The sequence below is a fragment of the Quercus robur genome, chromosome 3, assembly GCF_932294415.1.
Source record: "Quercus robur chromosome 3, dhQueRobu3.1, whole genome shotgun sequence".
In the NCBI taxonomy this organism is placed as follows: Eukaryota; Viridiplantae; Streptophyta; class Magnoliopsida; order Fagales; family Fagaceae; genus Quercus; species Quercus robur.
The window spans coordinates 24,622,955-24,636,321 of record NC_065536.1 but is presented as its reverse complement, the minus strand read 5'-3'; the positions used below and the strand labels follow the sequence as shown (position 1 = coordinate 24,636,321).

General features: G+C 30.7%; 1 long non-coding RNA gene across 1 annotated transcript; it reads right to left on the bottom strand.

Annotated features, from left to right (window-relative positions):
* Nucleotides 1-3,334: 3,334 nt before the first annotated feature.
* Nucleotides 3,335-5,870, bottom strand: LOC126717567 (uncharacterized). Its single transcript, XR_007652651.1, has 3 exons — nt 5,630-5,870; nt 4,628-4,694; nt 3,335-3,663 (listed from the first exon to the last, which is right to left on the bottom strand). It is a non-coding gene; the product is annotated as an uncharacterized LOC126717567 (long non-coding RNA).
* Between the last annotated feature and the right edge of the window lie 7,497 nt (nt 5,871-13,367).

Sequence of the window (13,367 nt, the reverse complement as noted above, 5' to 3'; positions counted from 1 at the left end):
ATTGGGTTTGAATTCTTTTATTTTTATACTCAATATATAATTCACTTAGCACAAAAATTTAAAATTAGATGAAACACATGACGTAAACTTATATTCTAATTGAAATTCAATTTGGATTCAAATATATATATATATATATATATATGTTTAACCTCATTCTGGAACATTTTAGCAATCTTAGATGTTGTACCATATTTATAATTGTTAATCATTCAACGACATAGTCTACTCTTTATATCAATAGTAGTTTAAGTCTTTATATATGTGACCGATCTTAGCTAGTTGAAAAACGTTATATAGACCAACGTGTATTTCTGCCTTGCAATATTGAATAAGAAGTTAAAAGTGTCAGTTTGGAATCGCCATACCGTAACAGTCTAACAGAGCTCATTTCATAGGTCCTCCTGTTTCAAAATATGGATTTTCATCTTAAAAGGCCTGTATGATGCATTGGAGCCATTTATCAGCCAAATTTTCTAAAATTTTATTATGTAAATGCATATGTTGGACGACGTTCTGAAAACATATATGGATGGAATTGGAAATAATAAATATGAGTTAAATTTTCTTTTTTAATAGTTATGATTTTGGTTCCATGTCTGTTCTGAAGCCAATTTTGTGTTTCTTTTATCAAATTTTAATTGTTTAAAGTGATTGGTCTGCCAGGCTCCTGGAATTCCTGTTCATAGGTTTTGTTGTTGCAAGCTGCTGACTCAGCATATTGGTTTCCAACTTAATTTTGAACTTCATGATTTTCTGAACACATTTATTATGCAACTGGTAATTTTTCCATCTGCATACCATTCTTGATTCTATAGAGAATCCTAGAACATATTCTGGTTGTATTGTCTCTGGGTAGTCTTACTCCTCATCATCCCATATATCGTTATCTCTTGAAAACCCGCGCATCCACTTCCTCGATAGGCTGGATCAGGCTTGTATAATTGTGTGCTTCTTCCCCAATCTTAATTTTCTTTGGTTTTTTTGAGAATCTCCTCAATGTAAAGCTCAGTTTGTTTTGATGAAAAACATTTTATGAAGATAGTTTTTTCTTTTTTTCAGTGCTTAGTAGTATTTAAAAAAAAAAAAAAAAAAGTTAAAGGAAAACTACTTTTAGTTAATAGAAAATTCTATAAAAAAAAAAAAATGAGTTATTTTTTAGAAATTTTTTTTCACTAAAGTTTTTTAAAAAACAGAGAAATTATGAAAATTATTAAAGATAACTCTATCTTAAGTTTAAAGTCGCTATCAAATATAAGAAAATGAGATAGTTTTCAAAAATATACTTTTTAAAATATTACTTAATTTTTAGAAGACGTTAATAATGTTGTAACATATGGAGCCATATGAATTTGTTTGTTATTTTTTTGAAAGAAATTTATTTCTTTTTCTTTTAAGTAGCTACGGTTCAATTTTTATACATAAATATACAAATAAATATATAAATTCATTATAATGATAATCTTAAAATGACACTCTAGTGTTGGAAATACAACATTGAATAAACAATTTTAATACAACAAATACTATCTCAAATATTTTATCAACACTGTAAATTAGAAAGAATGAAAATAAATATATGCAAGTATAGGAACATTCTTACAGTGCTATAGAATCACGTAAAGAGCATCATCCTTCAAGGTAAATTCATGCCATCCAGAATATATACTGATATCAAAATACTCTGTTTCAATAGACAAACTAAAACGGTATTCAAAACATCCAATCATTTGTTGGAAAGATACTACAACTAATTAATATGGATGCTTCGATTAGGATCGGGTGTACCTAGTGCAAGTACCCTCTTCCCACTCACAAAAACATTTTATCACCTTCACTTCTATTCTGCATCCCCTGTAAACATGAAAAACTTACCAACTCTTTTGGGGATAAAAGCGGAAAGAAGAAATAAAAAGAATACATCTAAATCTCTCTGCTTCCACTAGTTAACCCCCAAAGAATGAAACTACTAGAAATCACAAGAAAAACTTTTCTAAAAATTTCAAAGGGAAAGGAAAGAATTTTGAGAACAATGATAAGAATAAAAGGGGTAAGGGAAAGTGTTTTAAGTGTGCAAAAATTGGCCATTATCAAGCTGATTGTCGTGAAAATAAAAATAATAACAAACCAAATTATGGAGGTTCCAAGGATATAATTTGTGTAGTATCTGAATCTCTATTAACTGATGTTGACTCCAGAGCATGGTGGGTAGACTCTGCATTGTCACGCCATGTGGCAAAGTTGAGAGATTTCTTTTTTGACATGAAAGAGGTTAAAGCTGGTGATCATCGTGTATACATGGGCAATAACACATATTATGATGTGTTAGGCATTGAAACTGTGAAGATCATGACACCTGGAGAAAGAAACCTCTATCTGTCAGATGTACTTTTTGCACCCACCATGAGACGTAATCTCATTTCTATCCCTTGCTTGGATGAAAAAGGTTTTGAGATTAGTTTTCGTTCTGGAAAAGTGTCAATTGGAAAACATGGTAGAATCTTAATGTGGGGTATTAAGATGGATGGTTTGTATCGTCTTAATGACATTTCTTTTGCTAATAATAATGCAATAGTTGGTTCTTTTGCTTACCTTGATATGTCTATTAATCATTCTTATGCTTATGATGATGCTTGTTTATGTATGGATGATCCTTATATATGGCATATGAGATTAGGACACATTAATAAAAATAAAATGAAAAGGATGATTAATATGGGATTAATTCCAAACATGAACATTGTTTTTCCTACTTGTGAACCTTGCATATCTAGTAAAATGGCAAAACTTCCTTTTCCTAAGGGACAAAGATCTAATGAATTATTGGCTATTGTACATTCTGATGTATGTGGTTCATTAAATATTAAAACTCATAGGGGTATGTTATATTTTGTCACATTCATAGATGATTTTTCTCGATATGGACACATATACTTGATGCATAAAAAATCTGAAGTTTTTGAAAAATTTCAAGAGTACAAAAAGGAAGTTGAAAATCAATTAGGAAGAAATATTAAGATACTAAGATCAGATCATGGGGGAGAGTGTATGTTAGATCCATTTAGTGATTTTTTGAAAGAAAATGGAATAATATATCAACTTACTATGAGCTATACACCACAACAAAATGGTGTTGCTGAAAGACATAATAGAACCTTGTTGGACATTGTCACGACCCAAATCTGTATTTCAGAGTTTAGAGCATGACCGGCATGTTAATATCAAGTTTATCTCAATACTAACACGAACCAACCTAATCTGAAGGTACTTATCAAGAACTATTGCTTGACTTCTTGCTTATTTTCTTGCATAAAAGCCAATATATAAACAAGAATGATGGCAACCCTGAAATTTCATTTCCTTCGAACTTGGAAACAAATACCACCTGTCTGAAACTTAAAGTATTCAAGTAAAATTTACATAGCTAAACGTTTAACAAAACTCTTATTACAAACCTAACCCCAAAGACATACAACTGGGGTTCAAAACAAACTAGAGTACCAAATTACATATGTGCTCAAAGGATCAAGTACATCTTGATTCCTTCTATACAACAAAAGAGCTAATTACTATACAACAAAACTATACATTCTAATAAAACGAGAAAACACAGAATCCTTGCCACCTCTCATACTCTCGCTGCTTCCAGGAAGAACCTGTGCACTGAAATATAATAGGGTGAGCTGCGAAGCCCAGTAAGGTTTTAAAGCTCCATGGGCCTTTAATAAGAATGCATGTAAAACAAATAGTTTATGGATATGCCAACTTTGATCAAATAGCCTTCATACTATTCATATTGCTCTTAAATAACTTATGAACTTTTCAAATAAAAATATTTCATTTTCCTTTCATATAAAAAATAAAAGGACATAATAAGGAACATACGTATAATTTCGTAACCTTATCTTTAAAACAAAGACTATAAAATGTTTCATCATAAACTTCTTTTCATGAGAGCTTTTAATTTTCATAATGCATTTTAACAAAATCATTCTCTCATGCTTAATAACATAATGTAGCTATTCATAACATATTGGTTAGTCCACCTTTGATAAGTCTGTACAGAGAAGGCCTCATCACATTTGGGTAACCTCGTGTGCAAGATATTGTCCTCTTTGAGAGGCCTAATGGCACATCTCCTCAAGGTTTTATTCCTCCCCGCCGTCCGTACACATTGGGGAGAAGGCCTTATTCAGATTAGAGTTACGGACAACCCCATTTCCTCTACTTTAAATGGCCTAGAGTTACGGGCAACCCCATTTCCTCTACTTTAAATGGCCAAACAGATAACATCTTTCCATGGAAAACCAATAATTAACCCCTATTGGCTGAGTTCAGAACATAACAGTGGAATAACCCAAACGCTATATTTTTCTGATAGCTATACTTTTACATAATTATTTCATAATAGTAGCATATCCACTTCATTCTAAAATATTATGTTCGTGACATAGGTACTAGCATTAATATGCAAAATTATCATATACATAAGATTGAACAACTCACGAACATATACTTTACTTAAATCATGCTTATATGTAATATCTCAAATCGACAAGTTTTAATGCATATTAGTTTTCGAAATAAACTTTATACTTATTAAAAGCACACGTCACAAGTCCCTTACCTGAAAACAGAAGGCGCGAGAGATTGTATACGAGGAGCTCAGGCGTCCGTGTTCTCGTTCTCGTCACCTAAATGAAAAGAACCAAAACTTATTATGGACCAACTCTTCCTAATATATAAACTTATACCTAAATCACCACCTAACTCTCAAACTCAAGGAAATCCTAATTCCCATCACATAAAGTTTCCCAAAACATATGATACAATCATCAAACATATTTTGCAGCCAAACCATAGAGAAATCAATCCATAAAATTTATATATGCTTCAAACATACCAAAGGATGAGTGTATAAAATTATAACTCAAAACATACACCCTAACTTGAGAATTAAATCCACAAAGTTAGGTGTAGTATATATTGTTCATTGCTCATTACAGCCACGTATGCTCCATTTGTAAAATACAAACGGGCTGTCTACACACCTCTAATTGTCATGAAATTTTACAGTACTACTCCCCTGTATGTCCAGTATAAACCATAAAAATTTAGGAGTCAAAGCATTAACCCATGATTTACTAAAAATCACACAAGACAGTAAACTCAAATCTGTCCTGACAGAATTTCTTGCAACTTTCAAATTAAACCACTAATTTTATGTTCATCCAAATGCTGTGAAACCAATTCTATAACAACCATATGCGTCTTAGAATTCATAAAAACTACTCCTTGCATCCTAATTCACAAAATACAATTTAATACAGAATTTTCTTGTAGTAAACCTCAACTCTGTCACAGAGACAGCTTCAGTACATATTCTTACAAAATCATCAACAAATAGCAATAGGTCTTAATTTCATTTGGGTATTTTTATACCTATAGTATACATATTGAAATACCCTAATAAGCATTCAATTGATCACAATATCATCAATATTTCAAGTAACTAAAACAGAATCACCAAATCAACTTCCAGAAACAGAGTAGAGAACAAAGAGGGAAAATAAACAAACAAATTTTACTATCCAAATACACAAAATCAGATGAGGTTTAACTTACTTACCCACACACTTTGAAGATAAAATCTTAGGGTTAATTGTCTAATTTCTTCTTCAAAGAAACTAGAATTTTTGGTGAGAAAGGGAGGGAGAGATGTTGCCGTGTAAGGAAGGAAGAAGAAAGAAGAACAAAGAAAGGGGAAATAGAGAAGGAAGAAAAGCAGCTGCTGGACTTCAGAAGCAGCCAAGAAAATCAGAAAAGTAAGAAGACTTTTGGGGCTTGGGTACGTGTATGGCTAGGGAGAAACAAATATCACAAACACCTTTTCCAATTTTTCTTGCATTCACACACACATATAATTATATATATATATATATATATATAAACTTTGCATTCACACTTACTTTTATTTTTCTTTGCATTCACACCTATCTACAAAGAATAAATAACACATTACCCACACACACAAATATATATCCTTAATTTTATAAAGTTATCTCTAACACATTAAAATGGCATATATGTTCTATAATATAACAAAATCAAAGTTTCATGCACTTAAAAGTAAATAAAATAATGACATGCATATAAACCCATAAATTAATTAGGCAATTAGGTTGGGGTGTTACAGACATGGTAAGGTCTATGTTAAGCCATTCTTCATTAGGTTCTATTTTTTGGGGAGAAGCTATTGTAACTGCTATGTTCTTGCTTAATCTAGTTCCTACAAAAATTCATAATAGAACACCACATGAATTATGGACTGGAAGAAAACTCTATCTACAAAATTTAAAGGTTTGGGGGTTCTTCAGCTCATATATTAATCCCATCACATTTAAGAAGTAAGTTGGATAGTAAAACTATCAAAGGTACATTTATTGGATATCCTGAAAATTCTAAGGGGTATAGATTTGTTATTCACCATAGTGATGGAACTATTAGTGTAACTGAAAGTAGAGATGCAAGATTCTTAGAAGAAGAAATAGATAAAAGAGATCCCAATAAATTAGTAGAATTATTTGAAATTTCTAAGGAGAAGGAAGTGGTTAATAATGAATATGTTATTGTTCCTAATAGTGAAAATCCTCATGATACACTTAGTAGGATTCGAAGAGAAAGAAATCCCCCTACTAAATTAAAAGATTATTTCACTTTTATAAGTGAAGGGGATGTTGAAGACCCTTTAACAATTGAAGAAGCTTTGTCTGCCAATGGAAAGCAGCTATTAAGGAAGAATTAGATTCAATAATTAAAAATGATGTGTGGGAATTAGTGGAATTGCCTAAAAATAGGAAAGCAATTGGTAGTAAATGGATATTAAAGAGAAAGTTTAAGTGTGATGGTAGTATTGAAAAATATAAAGCTAGATTAGTGGCAAAATGATTCACACAAAAACCTAGTATAGACTATTAGGAAACATATTCTCTTGTTGCTAAATTCACTTCCATTAGAATTTTAATGTCCATTGTTGCTGCCTTAGATTTAGAATTATATCAAATGGATGTTAAAATTGCATTTCTAAATGGAGACCTAAAGGAAGAAATTTTTATGCAACAACCTGATGGTTATAAAGTTAAGGGTCAAGAAAATAAAGTGTATAAGCTTAAGAAATCATTGTATGGTTTGAAACAAGCATCAAGACAATGGTATTACACTTTTCATAATGCAATTGTTAAATTTGGTTTTAGTGCTAATCATTATGATCATTGTGTATATCATTGGAATAGTGGGAGTGATTTTATAATTTTATCTTTGTATGTTGATAATATTTTGATTGCTGGTAATCATGTTGAATCTATATGTGAAGTTAAAGATTTTCTAAAATCCCAATTTGAAATGAAAGATTTGGGTGAAGCTTCCTATGTGTTAGGAATTCATATTATTAGAGATAGAAAATCAAGAATACTTCAATTATCTCAAGAAAAATATATTGATAAAATTTTAAAAAGATTTTATATGGATTGTTCAAATCCAATTGATACTCCTATCCATAAACAAACCAAATTGTCTAAGAAAATGTGTCCTATAAATGATGAAGAGAAAAGAAAAATGGAGTATAGACCTTACACTCAAGTTGTTGGTAGCATAATGTATGTTATGCTATGTACTAGACCTGACCTAAGCTTTGCTGTAAGCCTTGTGATTAGATTTCAAAGTAATCCAGGTGAGGCCTATTGGGTAGTTGTTAAAAGAATTTTAAGATATATTAAAGGTACAAAAAGTCATAAAATGACTTATAGTGGGAAACATTTGAAAGTTATTGGATATTCAGATTCTGATTTCTCTGGTAACACAAATGATGGGAAATGTACATCAGGTTACGTATTCCTTCTTGGAGGAGGAGTTATTTCTTGGTATAGTAAAAAACGAAGTTGTGTAGCTAAAAGCACTATGGAAGTAGAATATTTAGCATGTCGTAATGCTATATCAGAAGTTGTTTGGATAAAAGGCTTTCTTAAAAGTTCAAATATAAAGGAAATGCTAGATAAACCTATAAAAGTTATGTGTGATAACCAAGTTGCAATATGCACCATAAAAAGTGGTGAGCTTGGTACAAGAGGTAAACATATTGAACGGCATTATTATTATATTTTTGATGTGGTACTGAAAAATGAAATTCTTGTAGAATATGCATCATCAAAGGAGATGGTGGCTTATCCATTGACAAAGGTAGCTGCTATAGAGAGTTTTAAGGACATGTCCGTACTATGGGAGTTATTGAATAATTATTGTACATCTCAAATTATTTGGCCAAGTGGGAGATGTTGGATTGTGTGGCCAAATAGCCACAATATGGATGTTGAATTGTGTGGTTAAATAACCCACAATGTGTATGTGTGTAATTCTCAAAAGAAATTACCTTACAATATTGAGATGATTATTATTAATAAAATTATTTGAATAATGGAATTGCATGTTTTGGCAATGATTGGCTGTGTGGGGTTTGATATAGTCAAATATGCAGTTGAGATTTTCCAGGGATAATGAGTTGCAAATGGAGACAGTGAGGTATATAAGAGATCTGATTTTAACATTTAAATAAACACTTTAACGTTCATATTCTAATTTATAAGAATTAAAATAAACATTAGCAACTTTTGTGGGTCTTTAAATGTCCTACTTGACATCTCTAAATAAGATAACCACACAAAAATCCTATAGAGTGAAAAACTGACTGCAATCCAAGCACTATTTCACCCTTATCCCTCCATTTGAATTAACATTTCAGATATTTACTCTTTAGTGTTTTAGTTGAATAAGAGTCCTATTTCCATTTGAGTTCTATTTCAATTTTGCTTCAGTAACAATACGCTAAAGTTAATCTTCCGCGGTTCTTCTTCAAAGAAAAAGAAAAAAAGAAAAAAAAAAGAGGATAATCTACCGTGAAGTAGAGGCCAGTCGAGTCAGTCAATACGCGGGTCAAGACGCGGGTCAACAAGTCAAACCGGGTGGGATGACGTGGCCTAGAACCGACGTCAAGCAAATTCAGATCTGGTGCGTGCTGCGCGTTTCAACTCCAATGGAGCTTAAACTTCCGCGAACGAGTAGATCGGATGATACGGTCACGTTGGTGCCGGAAAGATCTGGATGGGAGCTGGTAGCGCGTGGTCGTGTGTGGCGGTTCACCGAAAATTTGTGCGGCACGTGTGAGGTCTGATGGGGCTGATTTAGGTGGGATTTGGTTTTGTACGGATTTGTGATTTTTAATGATATCAGATTGAGTCCGTGCGACGGCGTTGCTCCTGGGCAGCGGAAGAAGACTGTCAAAGTAGCATAGGAACTTTGGTAATATGCTCAGAAGCCAGGTAATATCATATAGGAAGGAACTTTCCTAGCAACTGTTAGATAGTTTCCCCACATTGCATGTAGTAGCCGATTAATAAGTCCAAGGTGAAGGAGTCAAGCCGCGAGTCTCTGTTTTCTTGCACACTCTTGAGCAATCAACACTCTATCTCACTCACTATCCTTACAACAAACCCACCTAAATACAGGGTTACTAAATGCTAAAATACAAGCAAATTTGGCACGGAATAAAGCCAATAAAATGGTTGATTAAATTCAACCTTACATTATATTTTAAATATTAATTAAAAAATATTTATTTAAAAAATATTTTTCTTGTGTTTTTTTTAATACTAGTAACAAATTTATTTTTGAGATTCATTTTTTTTTTTAGTTTGTTTTAATATCTACATGAATATTTTCTAGTGAATTCCAATTAGCTCAACTGGTAAGGTCTCTTGTTGTTAAATAAGAGATTCTGAACTTCAATCCTTGCCTACACCAAAAACCAATTTAGTTTTTTAGTTGAAAGAGTAGAAAAGTGGAGAGATATAAAACTCTTTAGTTTGGTTTAGTAGAAGAGTGAGAGGATGAAAAATGTAATTTGTATAAATTTACTCGCATGCCTCTAGTACATCAAAAAGAAATTAATGGTTTATAAAAATTAATTTATTTTAATTACTACAAACTTACAAACTAATGATTCTCAAAAAAAAAAAAAAAAAAAAAAAAAAAAAAAAAAAAAAAAACCTTACATACTAACACAATTAATAAAACATCTAGTAAAAGAAAAACTATTAATAATAAAAAAAGTTTTCGTTAATATGAAAAAAAAAAGAGAAAATTAAAATAACACCATGTTCAACGTGTGCAAAGTAACATACTTGAGAAAAAAACAAAAGGAAAGAAAAGAAGTAGACGAAGGAGGCAATATAATTTCCCAGAGAGAGAGAGAGAGAGAGAGAGAGAGAGAGAGAGAGAGAGAGAGAGAGAGAGAGAGAGAGAGAGAGAGAGAGAGAGAGAGAGAGAGAGAGAGAGAGAGAAGCAAAAACTTTAAATAAAGAGAGGGTAGATAGGTAATTTCCCTTCAAACCCACTCCCTCTCCACTTTTCTCTCCAATTTTCTCCCAATTTTGGGGAGAAAACTATTTTCTCTTAAATGGTGGGCCTGGGGAGTAAACTCCACCCCCCCAAATTATCCTCCTCCTAACCAAACACCCTCCTCCCTCTTCTATTTTCTTTCCCATTCTATTTTCTTTCCTTATTTCACCCCAACCAAACAGACTCTAAATGAATATATCTAAAATGTTTATTTATCACATAACTCAATAAATTAACATTGATATCAAAGTAAATTCTAAATTAATATTTTAATTATTATATTAACTTTTAAACATATATTTAGAGTTGATTAAAATATTTATTATTAAAAAAAGTAGAATAACATATATAAAAAATACAAAAATAAACTACTTAAAATAAAAGAATCGGGTCTATAAAAGCATAAAAAAAAAATCCTGGGTGAATGAAAAAAGGGGGAAACAAGAAGAAGGGAAAAGTGATATAACCCAAAAAAAAAAAAAAAAAAAAAAAAAAAAGTCAAACTAATTAAAAAAAATACAGCAAAGTAACAAAAGTGGGTTAATGTGATATCACGTCAACCCATGTTTTATCTAAAGAGCTAATAGGTGCAGTGCTATTCATTGGTAGTATGTAACAACATGTATACATATGGGTAAAATTAAAAATAATCACAATTATACTATTTAAATTATACATTTTTTTGAAAAGTAATTAAAATTATACATGATGTTAGCTTACACATTTTTAAAAGCGTAAATTTCTAAAATATGTAATAGTTTCTCATTATATATATAGATATATATATATATATATATAAGATTTAGAATTTAATTGAATTTGGACTTTTTGATTTTTACATACAATAATTCACTTGTCACAAAAATTAAAAAAAAAAAAAACTATATGAACACGTGGGCCATGGCACATAATTTGGCTTTAATCGAAATCCAATTTAGAATCTAATTGGGTTTGAATTCTTTTATTTTTACACTCAATATTTAATTCACTTAGCACAAAAATTAAAAATTAGATGAAATACATGATGTAAAATTATATTCTAATTGAAATTCAATTTGGATTCAAATATATATATATATATATATGTTCAAAAAAAAAAAAAAAAAAAAAAAAACCTCATCCTGGAACATTTTAGCAGTCTTAGATGTTGTACAATATTTATAATTGTTAATCATTCAACGACATGGTCTACTCTTTATATCAATAGTAGTTTAAGTCTTTATATATGTGACCGATCTTAGCTAGTTGAAAAACGTTATATAGACCAACGTGTATTTCTGCCTTGCAATATTGAATAAGAAGTTAAAAGTGTCAGTTTGGAATTGCCATACCGTAACAGTCTAACAGAGCTCATTTCATGGGTCCTCCTGTTTCAAAATATGGATTTACATCTTAAAAGGCCTGTATGATGCATTGGAGCCATTTATCAGCCAAATTTTCTAAAATTTTATTATGTAAATGCATATGTTGGACGACGTTCTGAAAACATATATGGATGGAATTGGAAATAATAAATATGAGTTAAATTTTCTTTTTTAATAGTTATGATTTTGGTTCCATGTCTGTTCTGAAGCCAATTTTGTGTTTCTTTTATCAAATTTTAATTGTTTAAAGTGATTGGTCTGCCAGGCTCCTGGAATTCCTGTTCATAGGTTTTGTTGTTGCAAGCTGCTGACTCAGCATATTGGTTTCCAACTTAATTTTGAACTTCATGATTTTCTGAACACATTTATTATGTAACTGGTAATTTTTCCATCTGCATACCATTCTTGATTCTATAGAGAATCCTAGAACATATTCTGGAATCTGGTTGTATTGTCTCTGGGTAGTCTTCCTCCTCATCATCCCATATATCGTTATCTCTTGAAAACCCGCGCATCCACTTCCTCGATAGGCTGGATCAGGCTTGTATAATTGTGTGCTTCTTCCCCAATCTTAATTTTCTTTGGTTTTTTTGAGAATCTCCTCAATGTAAAGCTCAGTTTGTTTTGATGAAAAACATTTTATGAAGATAGTTTTTTCTTTTTTTCAGTGCTTAGTAGTATTAAAAAAAATAAAAATAAAAAAAAAGTTAAAGGAAAACTACTTTTAGTTAATAGAAAATTCTATAAAAAAAAAAAAATGAGTTATTTTTTAGAAATTGTTTTTCACTAAAATTTTTTAAAAAACAAAGAAAATATGAAAATTATTAAAGATAACTCTATCTTAAGTTTAAAGTCACTATCAAATATAAGAAAATGAGATAGTTTTCAAAATATACTTTTTAAAATATTACTTAATTTTTAGAAGACGTTAATAATGTTGTAACATATGGAGCCATATGAATTTGTTTGTTATTTTTTTGAAAGAAATTTATTTCTTTTTCTTTTAAGTAGCTACGGTTCAATTTTTATACATAAATATACAAATAAATATATAAATTCATTATAATGATAATCTTAAAATGACACTCTAGTGTTGGAAATACAACATTGAATAAACAATTTTAATACAACAAATACTATCTCAAATATTTTATCAACAATGTAAATTAGAAAGAATGAAAATAAATATATGCAAGTATAGGAACATTCTTACAGTGCTATAGAATCACGTAAAGAGCATCATCCTTCAAGGTAAATTCGTGCCATCCAGAATATATACTAATATCAAAATACTCTGTTTCAATAGACAAACTAAAACGGTATTCAAAACATCCAATCATTTGTTGGAAAGATACTACAACTAATTAATATGGATGCTTCGATTAGGATCGGGTGTACCTAGTGCAAGTACCCTCTTCCCACTCAGAAAAACATTTTATCACCTTCACTTCTATTCTGCATCCCCTGTAAACATGAAAAACTTACCAACTCTTTTGGGGATAAAAGCGGAAAGAAGAAATAAAAAGAATACATCTAAATCTCTCTGCTTCCACT